General features: G+C 38.3%; 1 protein-coding gene across 1 annotated transcript in view; it reads left to right on the top strand.

Moving 5' to 3' along the window:
* The window catches only part of LOC145994602 (limbic system-associated membrane protein-like), a 178,031-nt gene that overhangs the window by 129,834 nt on the left and 34,356 nt on the right, over positions 1-13,841 (top strand). The window lies entirely within an intron of this gene.

The raw sequence follows: 13,841 nt of genomic DNA on the forward strand, positions 1-13,841 counted from the left end.
TAAGGTTCAAAACGGTTATTACGAGATATTTTATTGAGATCTCTCTCTCTCTCCCTATACTCTGTCCCGGGAATCTTTGAAGCAAAGCCGCGCATAAAGGGAGAGAATGGGAGAAAGCGAGTAGGCAAGGCGAAGCAGTACGGTCTGCTGCTAAGAGCTGGTAGTAGCATCCTCATTTTCATCTTCGTGCACGAAGCGAGTTCATTGGTCGTGCCCTCTCGAGCGGAGAGACTTGTGCTTGCTCCAGAGATTCCCTGGATACAGTATAGAATACATACCCTCCGAAAAAAATTCTGGATACGGTAGTGATCGAGTTCGTTGATTTGGTCAACTCGCGATCTAGCTACGAATGATCCGGGGTCTAGTCCTGGCCTGCACATGGTCATTCTTTACTGATTAAACAAAAGTGCCGGAAAGCATTCCTTGTACATAAATCATGGAAAATGCAAAATACTTTTTCTTTCAGCACAAATTTCGTCAATAAATAATTGGTTATACCGTAGAAAACATTGTATGGATACATGTCAGATATTCTGAATTTGAAGTTTGAATGTCGCCATTCTCAAAAGCTCGCTTCTGCAGTTTAAAACTGCTGGATCTAAATTTGGAAGTGGTATCCGATCTACCAGAACGTGCTTCAAAACAGTTCTCTCTAGATTTCAAAGGATACTGTTGAGCACTACGCTATAGAGATGTTAGAACTTTCACAGATTTCAAAAAAAAAATCAGTATTTTGACACCACTGGATAAAACAACTGAAATCCTGCGAAGTTCCTCAGCATAGGGACTTCTTCACGTCCGATCAAAAGCAGAAAGCAGCATAAGGTGGTGCTACACTGTTACTGAGTTGATGACCAAGTAAATAATTCTAAAAAAACAAAAGAAGGCGAAATTGATTGATTGAAGATTTGGTTATTTTACGTTGCGTTTCTGCTACTTTTGGTTAGTAGTGACGATGAGAATGTGTGATGATATGATGAAATTGATGAAGGGACACTCGCAAAGAACACCTATGCCGCGGCCGAGATTCGAACCGGGTATTCCTACTTTCCTGCCATCAGAGAAGTCTTTATATATGCTCACACTTTTTATCATTATGTTATCCTTAAACATTAAGCTATAGTCTAGAAGTTTCCACAATTACAAAATATATCAATAATTTGAAATCATTGGATAATCAAATAAAATTCTGCAAAGTTCCGGTACATTGGCATAGATAGAGGCGGTGTAGGGAGAGGGAGAGAGAGAGAGAGAGAGAGAGATAAGCGAACTCACATCCCACCACCAATCCGGAATCATGTAAAAGGGCTTTTGTGCTATGGATTCAGGCAATCTGATCACATTATCACGTTTTGGAAACTTCAGAGTTATCTGCTTCCAGTGGGTGACGTCAATCAAATTGATCTTCTGAAGCGACGCACGTGGATGCTATCCTGACTTCACGATAGGAAATAGTTCATCGACCGCGGATCAGTTTAGTTCAGATTAACGCAGGTGTTGCTCTATTGTTTATTTCTTTCTCTCTGTGAACATTCAAAATATTTCTGAAATGTGCGAATTGTGTAGACAACTGGTTTTACGGAAAGTGACATAAGGAACAAATCAAGGAGATAATTTTTTTTAAAAATAACTGCTTGACATATTCAATCCTGTAAGTTTCTAAACTGCCATTGTTGGAGGATATTTTAAGTTTCACTAGGCAATTACGTTGTCACTACACCATCGGGAAAGCCCTACATTATTAACATTTAACTTTTCTTCTTTAGACTGTAAGATCCCGTCCAACATTCTCAATTATAAAACCCCGGAAAATTTACAATTAAAGCTTGTGGGCCGAGTTCCCCTTGTTGCAATATTTATAAGTTTTGTGCCCTGCTTCATTGTCAAACCCTTCGAGTACTAAGGTCAAAATGTTACGTAAAGTACCAAGACTGGGTAATTTTAACCCAGGCACTATTTTTTTAAAAAATGCATTTAGTTGGATGCAGTGAGTTATAATTGGGATGTACAATAAACAGGACAATGTGCCTTATTGTATCATGTATATGTTATATACATATAATACAACAATATGTATTGTCTATATGAAAGTAGATAAGCACATACACATTTAGTGTGAACACAAGAGATGCAATTTTTAATGTACTCTATTAATAGCAGTTTTCACTCCAACAATACTTGAAATATAATAATTTAAAGTTAAAAATATAATCATGCAAATAAGATGTCTCTTTTAGAAGAAACTGATATCACATATTCCATTCTGATTACACTTGACAGAGCGGTTCGCTGATAAAGTGTGCTTTGCATACAAACTTATTTATTGGTATTTTATATACCAACTTTAGTGAAATGATGTGCAAAAGTAAAAATGCATGTTAAATGAAGAATACCTATAATATTATGCCACTACGGCTCTTTAAAATAGTAAAATTCTTAACAAAAAGTCATCTGGGTCAAAATTGACCCAGTCTTGGTACTCGAGAGGTTAAGAACATTCGCGTATTACTTCCTTTACTCTCGGTCTATATAATGACACACATACAGTAGTTGACCCACACAGCACACAAATATCCAGAAGACATCTTATGGATATCATCAGGATATTCGTGTCGAATATTCACAGGATATGTGGGAGCGTAACTCCCTGGGTGAGATAATGAGCATGTAAACCACGCGATGACATGGGAGGAAGTTTGTGAATTATGTGAGACTGGCTTACAGATACTACCTACTCCTCTAGATGTCGAGGTCGGGATGTCCTCTAGATATACAGGTTGGGAATTCCTTTCGATGTACAGGACAGAACGTTCTCTGGATATCCAGAACAGGACGTCTTCTGGATATCCAGGGCAGGACGTACTCTGGATGTCCAAGACAGATCGTTCTCTGGATATTTAGGGCAGGACGTCTTCCGGATATACAGGGAAGGACGTCCTCTGGATATCTAATGCAGGACGTCTTCCGGATATACTGGGCAGGACGTCCTCTGGATATCCAAGTCGGAACATTCTCTGGATATACACGACGGGATATCCCACAGACGTCCTGTAAATATCCATGACTGGATATCTTGGACCTGATATCCTATGAACGTTTAACGGATATGCACAATATCCATTTATCTGATCTGGACATTTGTGGATATCCTTTGGAGATTTCTGCTGCATGGCGGGTTGAGGAACGACGCGAATTCTGGCAAACGCACGACTAACCTTTGCTCGCGATTGAAAATTCGACAACAGCGCCACAGGGTTTTCTCGTCTTGGTCAGTCTATACATATAGTATTTTATTTTAATCTTTTTCATTTCACAGTCGTCCACGGAACGAAAACTTCAGCCCACGGTTTGTCTGTATTTCTCCTCTGTGTACCTTCTCTATTACCTGTTTCGCACTGCATGTAGAAAAGCCCTTCTCTTAATCCTACGTGTACCAGACGTGCTCCCCTTTCATTTCTCAGAATCCGGCTGCTGTTTACTCTATTACTCTTGAAATTTCACCGAATTGAAGTCGACGATATTGTTTGTATTGTTTTTCGCTAACTGAAAAGCAGGGTTGTTAAAGGTCCAGGGACCCATAAATTCTAATGGGTTGTATTGGGTTCCGCTGTAGGACCGGAACCTTCTCTCTCGCACAATTCAAATCGGTCCAAGTTGCGTATTGTTTCATTGAAACACTCTTCCTGGACCGTATTTAAGTTCATTCTGGAAAAAAGGTTCTTGGATTGATTTTAAATTGATCCGGAAAAAAGGTTCCTGGACCGAATTGAAATGATTTAAATATGAAAAGGTTATCCACTGTCTAGAACTCATTTACGTTTGCTGATTTTCTCTCCCAGTCAGGGATTGAATTTATTTACAATTCGTAGACCAGGATTGACTGATTAAAAGTTGCCTTCTAAAAATGTTAGCGAGTACGTTTACACTGGAATGTCACACTGCGGTTGTAGAAAACGTATCCCAGGAAATAAATTATAACGCTGTTGTTTTCTCATGGGTCACGTTCAAAAACTCCCTTGTCGAAGAGTTACTGTACATTGTAGATAACGCAATTGAATATATTAGCATGATGTCACATTGAATTCAAAAAAATCCGTCACGTGTTGCTCTGGCATCCGATCCACGAATCGCAGCCAATAGGAACCGTCGATGAGGTAACGTGAGGCTGCTGTGTTCCCAGCAGATATCACAACAGGGAAGGGCAGCGTTACTACAACCAAGTGAAGGAACGCGCGCGGGAGAATGGGGCTACATTGACTGCAGCGTTTGCGTTTCGCCCATTTCTACCTTGTACCTTAGATTCTCGAGCCAGCCAGCACCTGAATTAGTTTTTCATGCTCACAAGTGGATAATTGTTTATCGTCAGGTCCGTATTCGATCCAAGTTCTGTGTTGTTTCATTTCAATACGGAACTTGGACCCTATTTAAACCGATTCGGAAAAAAGGTTCCTGGACCGAATTGAAATTCCTTAAAGATAAAAAGGTTCTTTATAGTCCAGAACCCATCTACACTTGCTGATTTTCTCTTCTGGGCCGGAATTGAATTTATTTACAATTCCTGAACCTTTAACAATCCTGCTGAAAAGCTCTAGAAATATATCCAATATCTAAAATAAAGTGCTCTAATTTCTTCAGCTCTTCAGTATCCATTAATTGACAATGAATTGTTCTTTGTAATCCAGTTTATGCTGTGACAATATTTGCTTACCTCTACCATCCGTGATTAATAATTGCACTACACATCTTCCTCCGCACAGTTCCTGTATGTGTAAAGATACACTCTGCGCATTGTAACATGCCGTGAAGGAATGTAGGGAGATGTGGAGGTAATTACTTCGCATCATGTTCACAATCTCGGTAATTTGTAAAGGTGATGTGATCAGCACCACGTTCCGGCCGCCTATACTATGTATTTATTAGAGAGTGAGCGAACTCCACGCCAGTTATCGAACCCAGGTCTCCCTCATGCATACATACCCCTCCTCCCATACCCACACACACAATACCATAATTGTTCATATTGTAACTTCCTTCATTACGTGATCAATGTGTACTCTTTGTTTAGAAAATTGATTGATTGATTGTTTTGCTTTATTTTACTTCGCTTTCTGTGCCACTTATTGGTAATTTGCGAACATGGGGATATGATGAAATTGATGAATGTACACTCACGAACATCCATGCTTAGGCCAGGATTCGAACCCGGGACTCCTGGCGTCGTAGCTCCATGTGCTAACCACTCCGCCACCGTGGCCGGCTTTCTTTAGAAAATGGAACACGCACTGTTTTTTCCTTAATTTTGCTTTCAGATTTTCTAAATTGTTTCAAGAAACATTTGCAGTCTCAATGAAGATTTCAAATTCTAAATGTTTATCCCATTAGTACGATAACAACTCATGTAAACCAACTCGACTTAACCAAAGAGCACATGAATAAAACTAGGATAAGGAATAGGAGTCATTCCATGCCAAATCAACACAGATATGTGCAATTTCCAACCTGACCATCTCCGATTTTCATGAAATTTGGGGAGTTGAAGCTATGCATGGAACTTAGTAATTATGAAAATTTTTAGTCTCGTGCGTCTTGTAATTGTTAAATTATTCAAGGTCAAAGTTAGCGGAAATTGCCCTTTTTGAGCCCGCTTAGCTATACTAAATGTGCTGTAACTCCGCCACTATTTCGCCTAGAAAGCTCAAATTAAGCTTATTGTACAGGAAATTGAACAAGCTTTCCAGTGATATATAACAAGCTTACCTTTCGATAAAAATATAATTTTGGCACTTGACCTTGACTTTTGACCTTTAATATCTCAAAACACGTCATCACCAAAATTCGTGAAAAAAATATATTTGGTCCCTCATGCCATACTCTAAAACATATCAAAAATTCATTCTGGGACTGCAATGGGATCAGAAGATACAAAATAATATGTTTAACTATGTGACTGATAAAAGCCTCATTACATGAACTATGACGAGTCAAAAGTCCTTTAATACCCCCTACAAAATGTAAAGGAGTTATCCTGGTCATGAAAGAAATATGTTAGGCACAGGGAGATCTCTAGCTGTGTGTGTCAAGCGCAGGTCCGGCATATTGTTGACTGCCATATTGAATTCAACGCAAATATTTCAAAGGAAAGTGGGTGATGTGATATATCAAATTAGGCTAGAATTTCACGAGAAATGAAGCAGCGAAGGTTTTCGCAACTTATTTTTTGGCAGCCAAACGTTATACGCATATCTTTCACTTACAATAAATGCACATTATAGTGTTGTCAATATTCCTGTGAGCACACTCATTGACGTCTCTCACACTCACATAGAACATTTGGCAATGTAGCAAGTGCAACATCATCGCAAGCAGCAACTATGCCTTCTCTCAGATGGTCAATATCAGGGACTTTTAGTGCATGCACCATTCTCTTCAAATGTTTCTGAAGGTAAAAGTCCTCCTAAGATGTTGGATCTGGGGAATGTGCAGGCCTTTTAATAGATCCCCATATGCCCATCAATCTACCTAGAAATTTACCATGAAGAATGTTCACATAGTGTGGTCACACACTGTCTTGTTTCAAAACTCTGTAAAAGTGCCATACCCCGTAAGCAAGGATGAAAAACCTGTTCACTTAACATAACACATCCAAGAAGCCCTCACCATTTAAGGTTCCGATGTTGAATATGGACCAACCATTCCAGTTCTCCATACACTATACCACATCATTAGCTTACCAGCAATATCCGTTCGGCTGGGATCTGTCTACTGTAGATTATAAAATCACAGGTATTGCGTATAATTTTTATTAACTTTACCAGGAACATAAAAATTAGCATCGTCACTGAAGAATTTTTCATTCCAGAGGAAGTGTCACGTAATTGTTTGAGATACTTTTCCCAATATTCTCCACTATTCAAGTATTTGGTGAATGTTGCTGATTAAAATCATATGCAATGGTGCGTATACTTCTTTCTGTCCCAAGATGTCAGCGAGATCTCGCCGAGTTCCTGACACGTTAGGAGCATTCTTAATACTTTGTTTTTAGCACCTCGAAAAGGAGAAAATTATTACAAGCATTCACTAATAATTTTTGCTGGTTAAATATACTTTGGAAAAACCTTCGCCGCTTCATTTCTCGTGGAATTCTAACCTGATTTGATATTTCATATCACCCACTTTCCTTTGAAATATTTGCGTTGAATTCAATATGGCGGTCAACAATATGCCGGACCTGCGCTTGACACACACAGCTAGAGATCTCCCTGTGCCTAACATATTTCTTTCATGACCAGGATAACTCCTTTACATTTTGTAGGGGGTATTAAAGGACTTTTGACTCGTCATAGTTCATGTAATGAGGCTTTTATCAGACACATAGTTAAACATATTTTTTTTTGTATCTTCTGATTCCATTGCAGTCCCAGAATGAATTTTTGATATGTTTTAGAGTATGGCATGAGGGACCAAATATATTTTTTTCACGATTTTTGGTGATGACATGTTTTGAGATATTCAAGGTCAAAAGTCAAGGTCACGTAACAAAATTATATTTCTGTCAAAAGGTAAGCTTGTTATATATCACTGGAAAGCTTGTTCAATTCCCTGTACAATAAGCTTGATTTTAGCTTTCTAGGCGAAATAGTGGCGGAGTTACAGCACATTTAGTATAGCTAAGCGGGCTCAAAAAGGGCAATTTCCGCTAACTTTGACCTTGAATAATTTAACAATTACAAGACGTACGAGACTAAAAATTTTCATAGTTACTAAGTTCCACGCATAGCTTCAACTCCCCAAATTTCATGAAAATCGGAGATGGTCAGGTCAGAGGCTGTGTTGATTTGGCATGGACAAATAAAATAGGATAAAGCTTTCTGAAGCTAGGATTTAAACGTCGAGACTCGATGAATTTTACACTGTCTGGAATTACTAAACAGACTGTGGGGATTAAATGGAATTTCCATTGTTTCTTGTGCCATGGGCGAATGTCCAACTGAACTAATTAACTCAAGTGTTTGATATGCAAGTTTTATTACGAATTTTAAACAAACCTAGCAAGCACAGTATATTTCGCATTTTTTACTCAATCGGGCAAAATATTTGAAAATGGTTGAATAAGAAATAATTCGACATAGGTACATAACGATGAGGCCCGTATTTATATATGTGAAGGCCTCTGTATACAATTTCAGTTACTGTATATATTGTATGTTACATACTTAGTTACGTATTAAAATATTTTTGGCACATTTCAAATCTCTCATGTCTTCCTTTTCTGTTTATTTTCAAAGTTACTTTTTCCACAGGAGAGGTCGCTTTGCAGATGAACGCCCGGGGCTCTGCCCCTTCCCACCCCCCGCTAAATCAGGGCCTTATAACGATATTTTCAAGTTTATCCATGACTGGTTAAATCCTCTAGGGGAAAAAAGAGAATGCTACAAATCCTTTTAGGAATAATTCGCACATTTAATATAGAGGTATTTATTAAGAGAATAAAAATTTGGTTTGTTTTTAGTGGATATTGTCTCTCTCTCTTTCTCTCCGTATATGTTAGTGTGTGTGTGTGTGTGTGCGCACAAGTGTCACACACACACACATACACACATACATTCTCACCTCTCTCTTATTTTCTTTATTCATTTTTCCATTTCTATTGTAGTCTTTGATTTCATCCATTTGATATTAAGTGAGCAGAAAAAGGAGAATTTGCCGAAATAAAAATGAAACTTCCATTTCCACCGCTAGAGGCCATCTGTTAACTGATTGTGGCTTTCCCGTGTGTAACCCAGCGCAATCCCCATCTGTTGGTGGATGTGTGAACTCAGCACATGTGGAAATGTTTTATTTATAGAAAACATGTTCAACTTTGATGAATTCAATTACAGAGAGGTTTCAACTTACAAACTGCTAGATTTCCCATCATCTAATGGGGTTCACTCTTGGTTATGTGGCACTTTGTATTACCGAAAATTAAGACGAGATTTGGTGTATGAAGATAAAGCTTTTCATGAGTAGCTGCAGGACACAGCAAAATTCCAAACCGTCTATGGAACAATTCTCTAAGCCAAATACTTAGTTCTCTTTCATCTCAATAATGAGCCGCGGTAGCTCAGTCATGTCGGTCTCCGTGGTGGAGTGGTTAGCACAGCGGTCTACAATACCAGGGGTGTCGGGTTCGAATCCCTGTTTGGACACGAATGTTTGTTTGTGTTTGTCCCAAAAAGTACAGTATTTGTAGAAAATTGATAATGAGAAAATTGAAGCAAAAGTAAAAAAAGTGATACTAACATTTAGGAGCATCACTTTTATAAGAAAAAAGTTATTAGGGAGTCCGACTACCATGCGAGATACCTGGTTCGATCACAGGAGGGGCAGAACAGCAATTTCTTCTACCTATTCAAGCGGCTCTGGCGGCCACCCAGGGTCGTACAAAGTGGGGTACCTGGAGGAAACTCTGGGGAATAAAGCCGGCCAGAGGCGTGGTGCTGATGACATCACTCCCCCTTCAGTCGTGATCAAGAAAGTGTTGGTACACTAACTCCACGACACTATACGCCTTCATGGCGTGGTGCAAAGCCCAGGGGAACACTTTTCTTTTTTCACTTATTTCTTTAACTCAAATTATGTCCTTTCTTCCGTTAACTACATTGTGGACAAAATAGCTCCTATATAGAATGTATTTACCGTACTAGTACAACATAATACTATGTGTAGCAAAAAACATGAGTATCCACAAATACTTATTAAGTTTGATTGTTTGAATTTTACTTTCAGTTAATTTATGCCGAGATTGGCTAATGTGGACTGGACCTACAATTTAAGGTGGGATCATAACCAGTATTTGCCTCCGCTGGCTATCGAACCGGGACCTCTTGATTACAAGGCGGTGACTTTACCACGAATCCATTGCCTTCTTTTCCACACGTAACATCTTATCACTTTGTTCAAGAAATGGTAATAGATACAGAACTAGTTTTTTAGTATGGAAACAACCGAATACAACTGTTAGTGTGTGCAGAATGATTATCTTAATGATCATGGTATGTGATTTCTATTTACTCAAATGCAAAGCCGCCTAAACGTAGTGAGATTAGAATTCCCTGAATGTACGTCGTCTCTGCCCACAAAGAGGAAATATGACACCACTCGCCTTCTTCAAACCATTTGTTCAATTTTCTAAAATCTCATCCACCAGCCATAGTATCATGTATAAGTAACATTCTTGTCGTCATTATGGGACGAAGTGAAAGCGCCGCTGTTGTGTTCCACGTATCTTAAGACGGTTATTTTTCTTTTGAAACAACTAAGCCACTTCTTGAAATAAGATCTTGCATAGAATTATTCAAGGGTATGGGGAACGTATAATGTACCGAATACCGCTCACATCATTTACATTCAGCATTATAGAAAATACTTCTACGTGCGTCGTATTAGTTTCCTATACGAGCGAGAAAAAAAGTTTCGTGTGCTTCATATGCGAATATTATTGGTTTCTTAAAAAGTTCATGATTTCATCTTGTACGTTATTACAACATCTATGAAACACACCAGAGCAATGATATTCCAAATCCACATATTTCTTCCCGAACACGTCAAATTTCACAGCCCACAATTCCACAGTTTCCAGAATTAAATTAGAACGCAAGTATGTTCAAATTCTGTTTGCTTCTGAATGTACTTGCGTGCCATCAAAGATCATTTTACAATTAATATAAATTGTACATTTTCAAAGTTAAATATATTTTTGAAATATGCATGAAAGTGAAAAGCTAAAGCTGTCATACTCGTTCCATGGTTGGAGAAGGGGGATGCGGGGTGGAGCACTAAGAAAAATTTAAAGGTGATTGTTGTTACACCATCCCATCTGGGGTAGCTCAATGCGCGCCAATGTCCAAAGCTTAGTTGGTACTGTTTTACAGCCAGTGGTGTAACAAGACACCAGACATGTTGCTGCATAACGCTAACTCCGCATTAGCTCCAAAAGGAATACTGTCTTGCACCAACACCGAACACTTTAAGGACCAGGCATGGTGCAGGAACTGCTTAAGGGCCGGGCGACCCGGGTATCCCCTTTGAGTGACGCCAAAATCTGATTTCTGGTTACATAAGCGCTGCTGTTTGTTTTAAAGAGAGTTGAATTTCTGTATAGAAAAATTAATTTGAATTCTTATTGAATAACATAAATATACTACAAAATCATGAAGCAATTTAAGGGGTTACGGTTATTTTGAAGTCATTATGTAGGTATTAATGAAACACCTATCTGCAATAAGCATGTTCTTTAACAGTAACACTCAAAGTATTTTTAAAAAATGAGGCTAATATTTTTCGCCATTAAAACCGTAAATATATAATAATTGTCGGTTTGGATTGGAGGAAGGTTGAAACTAGGGCGACGAGGGTAGAATGTTTGGGGAGGAAAGTGGCAGGGTAGAAAGTAGGTGGCGCCAAAAATCTACCTTGCCCGGTGAAAAATTTATCTCGAGCCGCTCCTGATATGGTGTTACTATCCACCAATTTTTTTTAGGTGTACATAATATGCCCATACGTTAAAAAAATACTGTTTTAAATGTAACAGTTTTCACCGACCATTCATCCAAAAAAGAAGACAAAACAGTCTGTAGGTCGATGTGTTTGGAAACTCCTACACAGTCCACCGGGAGAGGAAAAATCTGAGAGCTTATCCCCTCTCTTTTTACATCCCATTGTCACTCCGTGGGAATATCACGCATTCCTCTTGTTTCCAACCGCTACTATATTTCGCCTGAGACCTGCGGTCGCGATGTTTTTAACATTCGTGTGTCCCGACGGAAATTCCTGCATTGTGTCGCTTGACATTTTTGCCAGGTCATAACATTAGGAGAACAAAAACGCCGGTGTAACTTTTCAGCTTGCCACAAAAGGTAATAGTTGTGCAAGTATACAAACGCAGCGAGCAGGCTTTAAAACAAGGCACGGTAGGATTTCATTTTTCGTGCAGCAATTTAATCTAGGAAATTACTTTGGCGGTTGGGATAGTTGAAGTCGAGTGTACCGTTACTTTAACCTAGACGAATTATTCTGTTATAAAAACTGTTCTTAAAGTTAGTGAATCTATTCAGAATTAAATTGAGATGTGAATAGTGTTCATATTTTCAATCGCTTGTAACTCAGGTCAGAACTAATGTCGGATCCAGAAGTTACAGTTGGGAGGGGCGAATATGACTTGGGTACCTCCCCTCAACGATAATTAATTCTAATTACACGTGCACTGTTTTATGTAAACAATGTATAGTTATGAACAAATCGGACTTCCATGTTTGTTTCCGAAATTAGGGTATAATTTTGCAAAAATAGACTCCAGGGTTGTTTATTGATTTATTGATTGATTTGATTTATTTTACTTCGCTTTTTGTACCACGTTTGGCAAATTTGTAAAAATGGAGATGAGTGATGATTTGATGAATGGACGCTCACAAAACATTCATGACCAGGCCGGGATTCTAACCAGAGACCTCGGGTTTCGTGTGCGATGTGCTAACCATCCACCACGGGGGCCGGCGCTCCAGGGTTGGAATAGATGGTTATTATTGTATGTCATTATCATAATTCCTTCCATGAATGAATGATCAGATATTAGGACTAAAGTGAAAAACAAAGAGACAAGAATCTATAATTTCAAGAGGCATCAGTTGCAATCCACATTGGAGGCATATTACACAGTGGTTCGGATCCAAATTTAAACTGTAGGTCCAGTTCAAATGAGCCTATCATGAGCTCAGATTGAGCTTAAATCAATCTTTAGAAAATATCCTCCAGCCTCTTAAACTTTTGGTCAGACAGAACATTTTAGTGCTCAAAAATATTAGGCATAATAATATTATGGCCTAACAAACTAATAGCGACTGGACCTTCAAAGTAGACTCTGAATCACTGTAAAGACACCAGAAAACGAACCAGGGCCCTTTGATAAAAAAAAAAAATAGAATGAGTAGATTTTTGTTCTAAGTATAGTTCTTTGCAATTTGCATTGACAATGATATCAGAAAGAAATAGATAGGCTTGAGGATTATTTCGTCGGGAGGAACTATAAAAACATATTTGACCTAAAATCATCACTAAAAGATATTGTAAAGTCGAGACAATCCAACAAATATATGAGCCACATTATCTTCACCAGTAGTTGTTAACTCATATTTCAATTCCTTTTCCTATAAGTGAAGTTGGTTAAGTGGTTAATTATTTACTGTAATTTCTAGCCCTTTAGGTAAATATGAAGTATGAATAAACAGATAAAGAAAAATAAATATCCAATCTACATTTCCTGGCTGCATCCACTACACCAAACGAGAAGGTAACTGATGGACATGAACAAAAGCAAAACGAAAATGTTTTAGTCATTGATGGTCCTTTAAATATAATATCTAGTCTTTTTAGTGTAAAAAATGCAAATTTATGTGCTCTTGCATACTTGACATAAATATTATACAACTATACAATTTGTTTGCGGCTATAGGTATAGTGTTAACGAATATTAAACTAATGGAAGGTTTGTGGCCTACATCCAGATATTACGAGAATGGAGACCATTTCTTTTCTTTACACTCACCATAAAAATAACGAATCCCCGCCGCAGCGTAAAATTCCATTTTAAAGTAGAAGCAGTTGACATAGCAAGATATCAGGGAGTACTCGAGGCTGTCAAAGTTAGGAAAATGTCTCCATAGTTTTAAACTTATGAAAAACCTTCCGGGCCTTTGCAAAATTTATGACTTTTTCAAAGATGAAGTTTCGCTATGTCCAAATTAACCTGAGATAACCAAAGGCACAAAGGCTTCCAATCAGTTCTAAGAAGGAACTTCTTAATT

Source organism: Lepisma saccharinum, chromosome 11 (assembly GCF_977018435.1).
Source record: "Lepisma saccharinum chromosome 11, izLepSacc3.1, whole genome shotgun sequence".
Lineage (NCBI taxonomy): Eukaryota > Metazoa > Arthropoda > Insecta > Zygentoma > Lepismatidae > Lepisma > Lepisma saccharinum.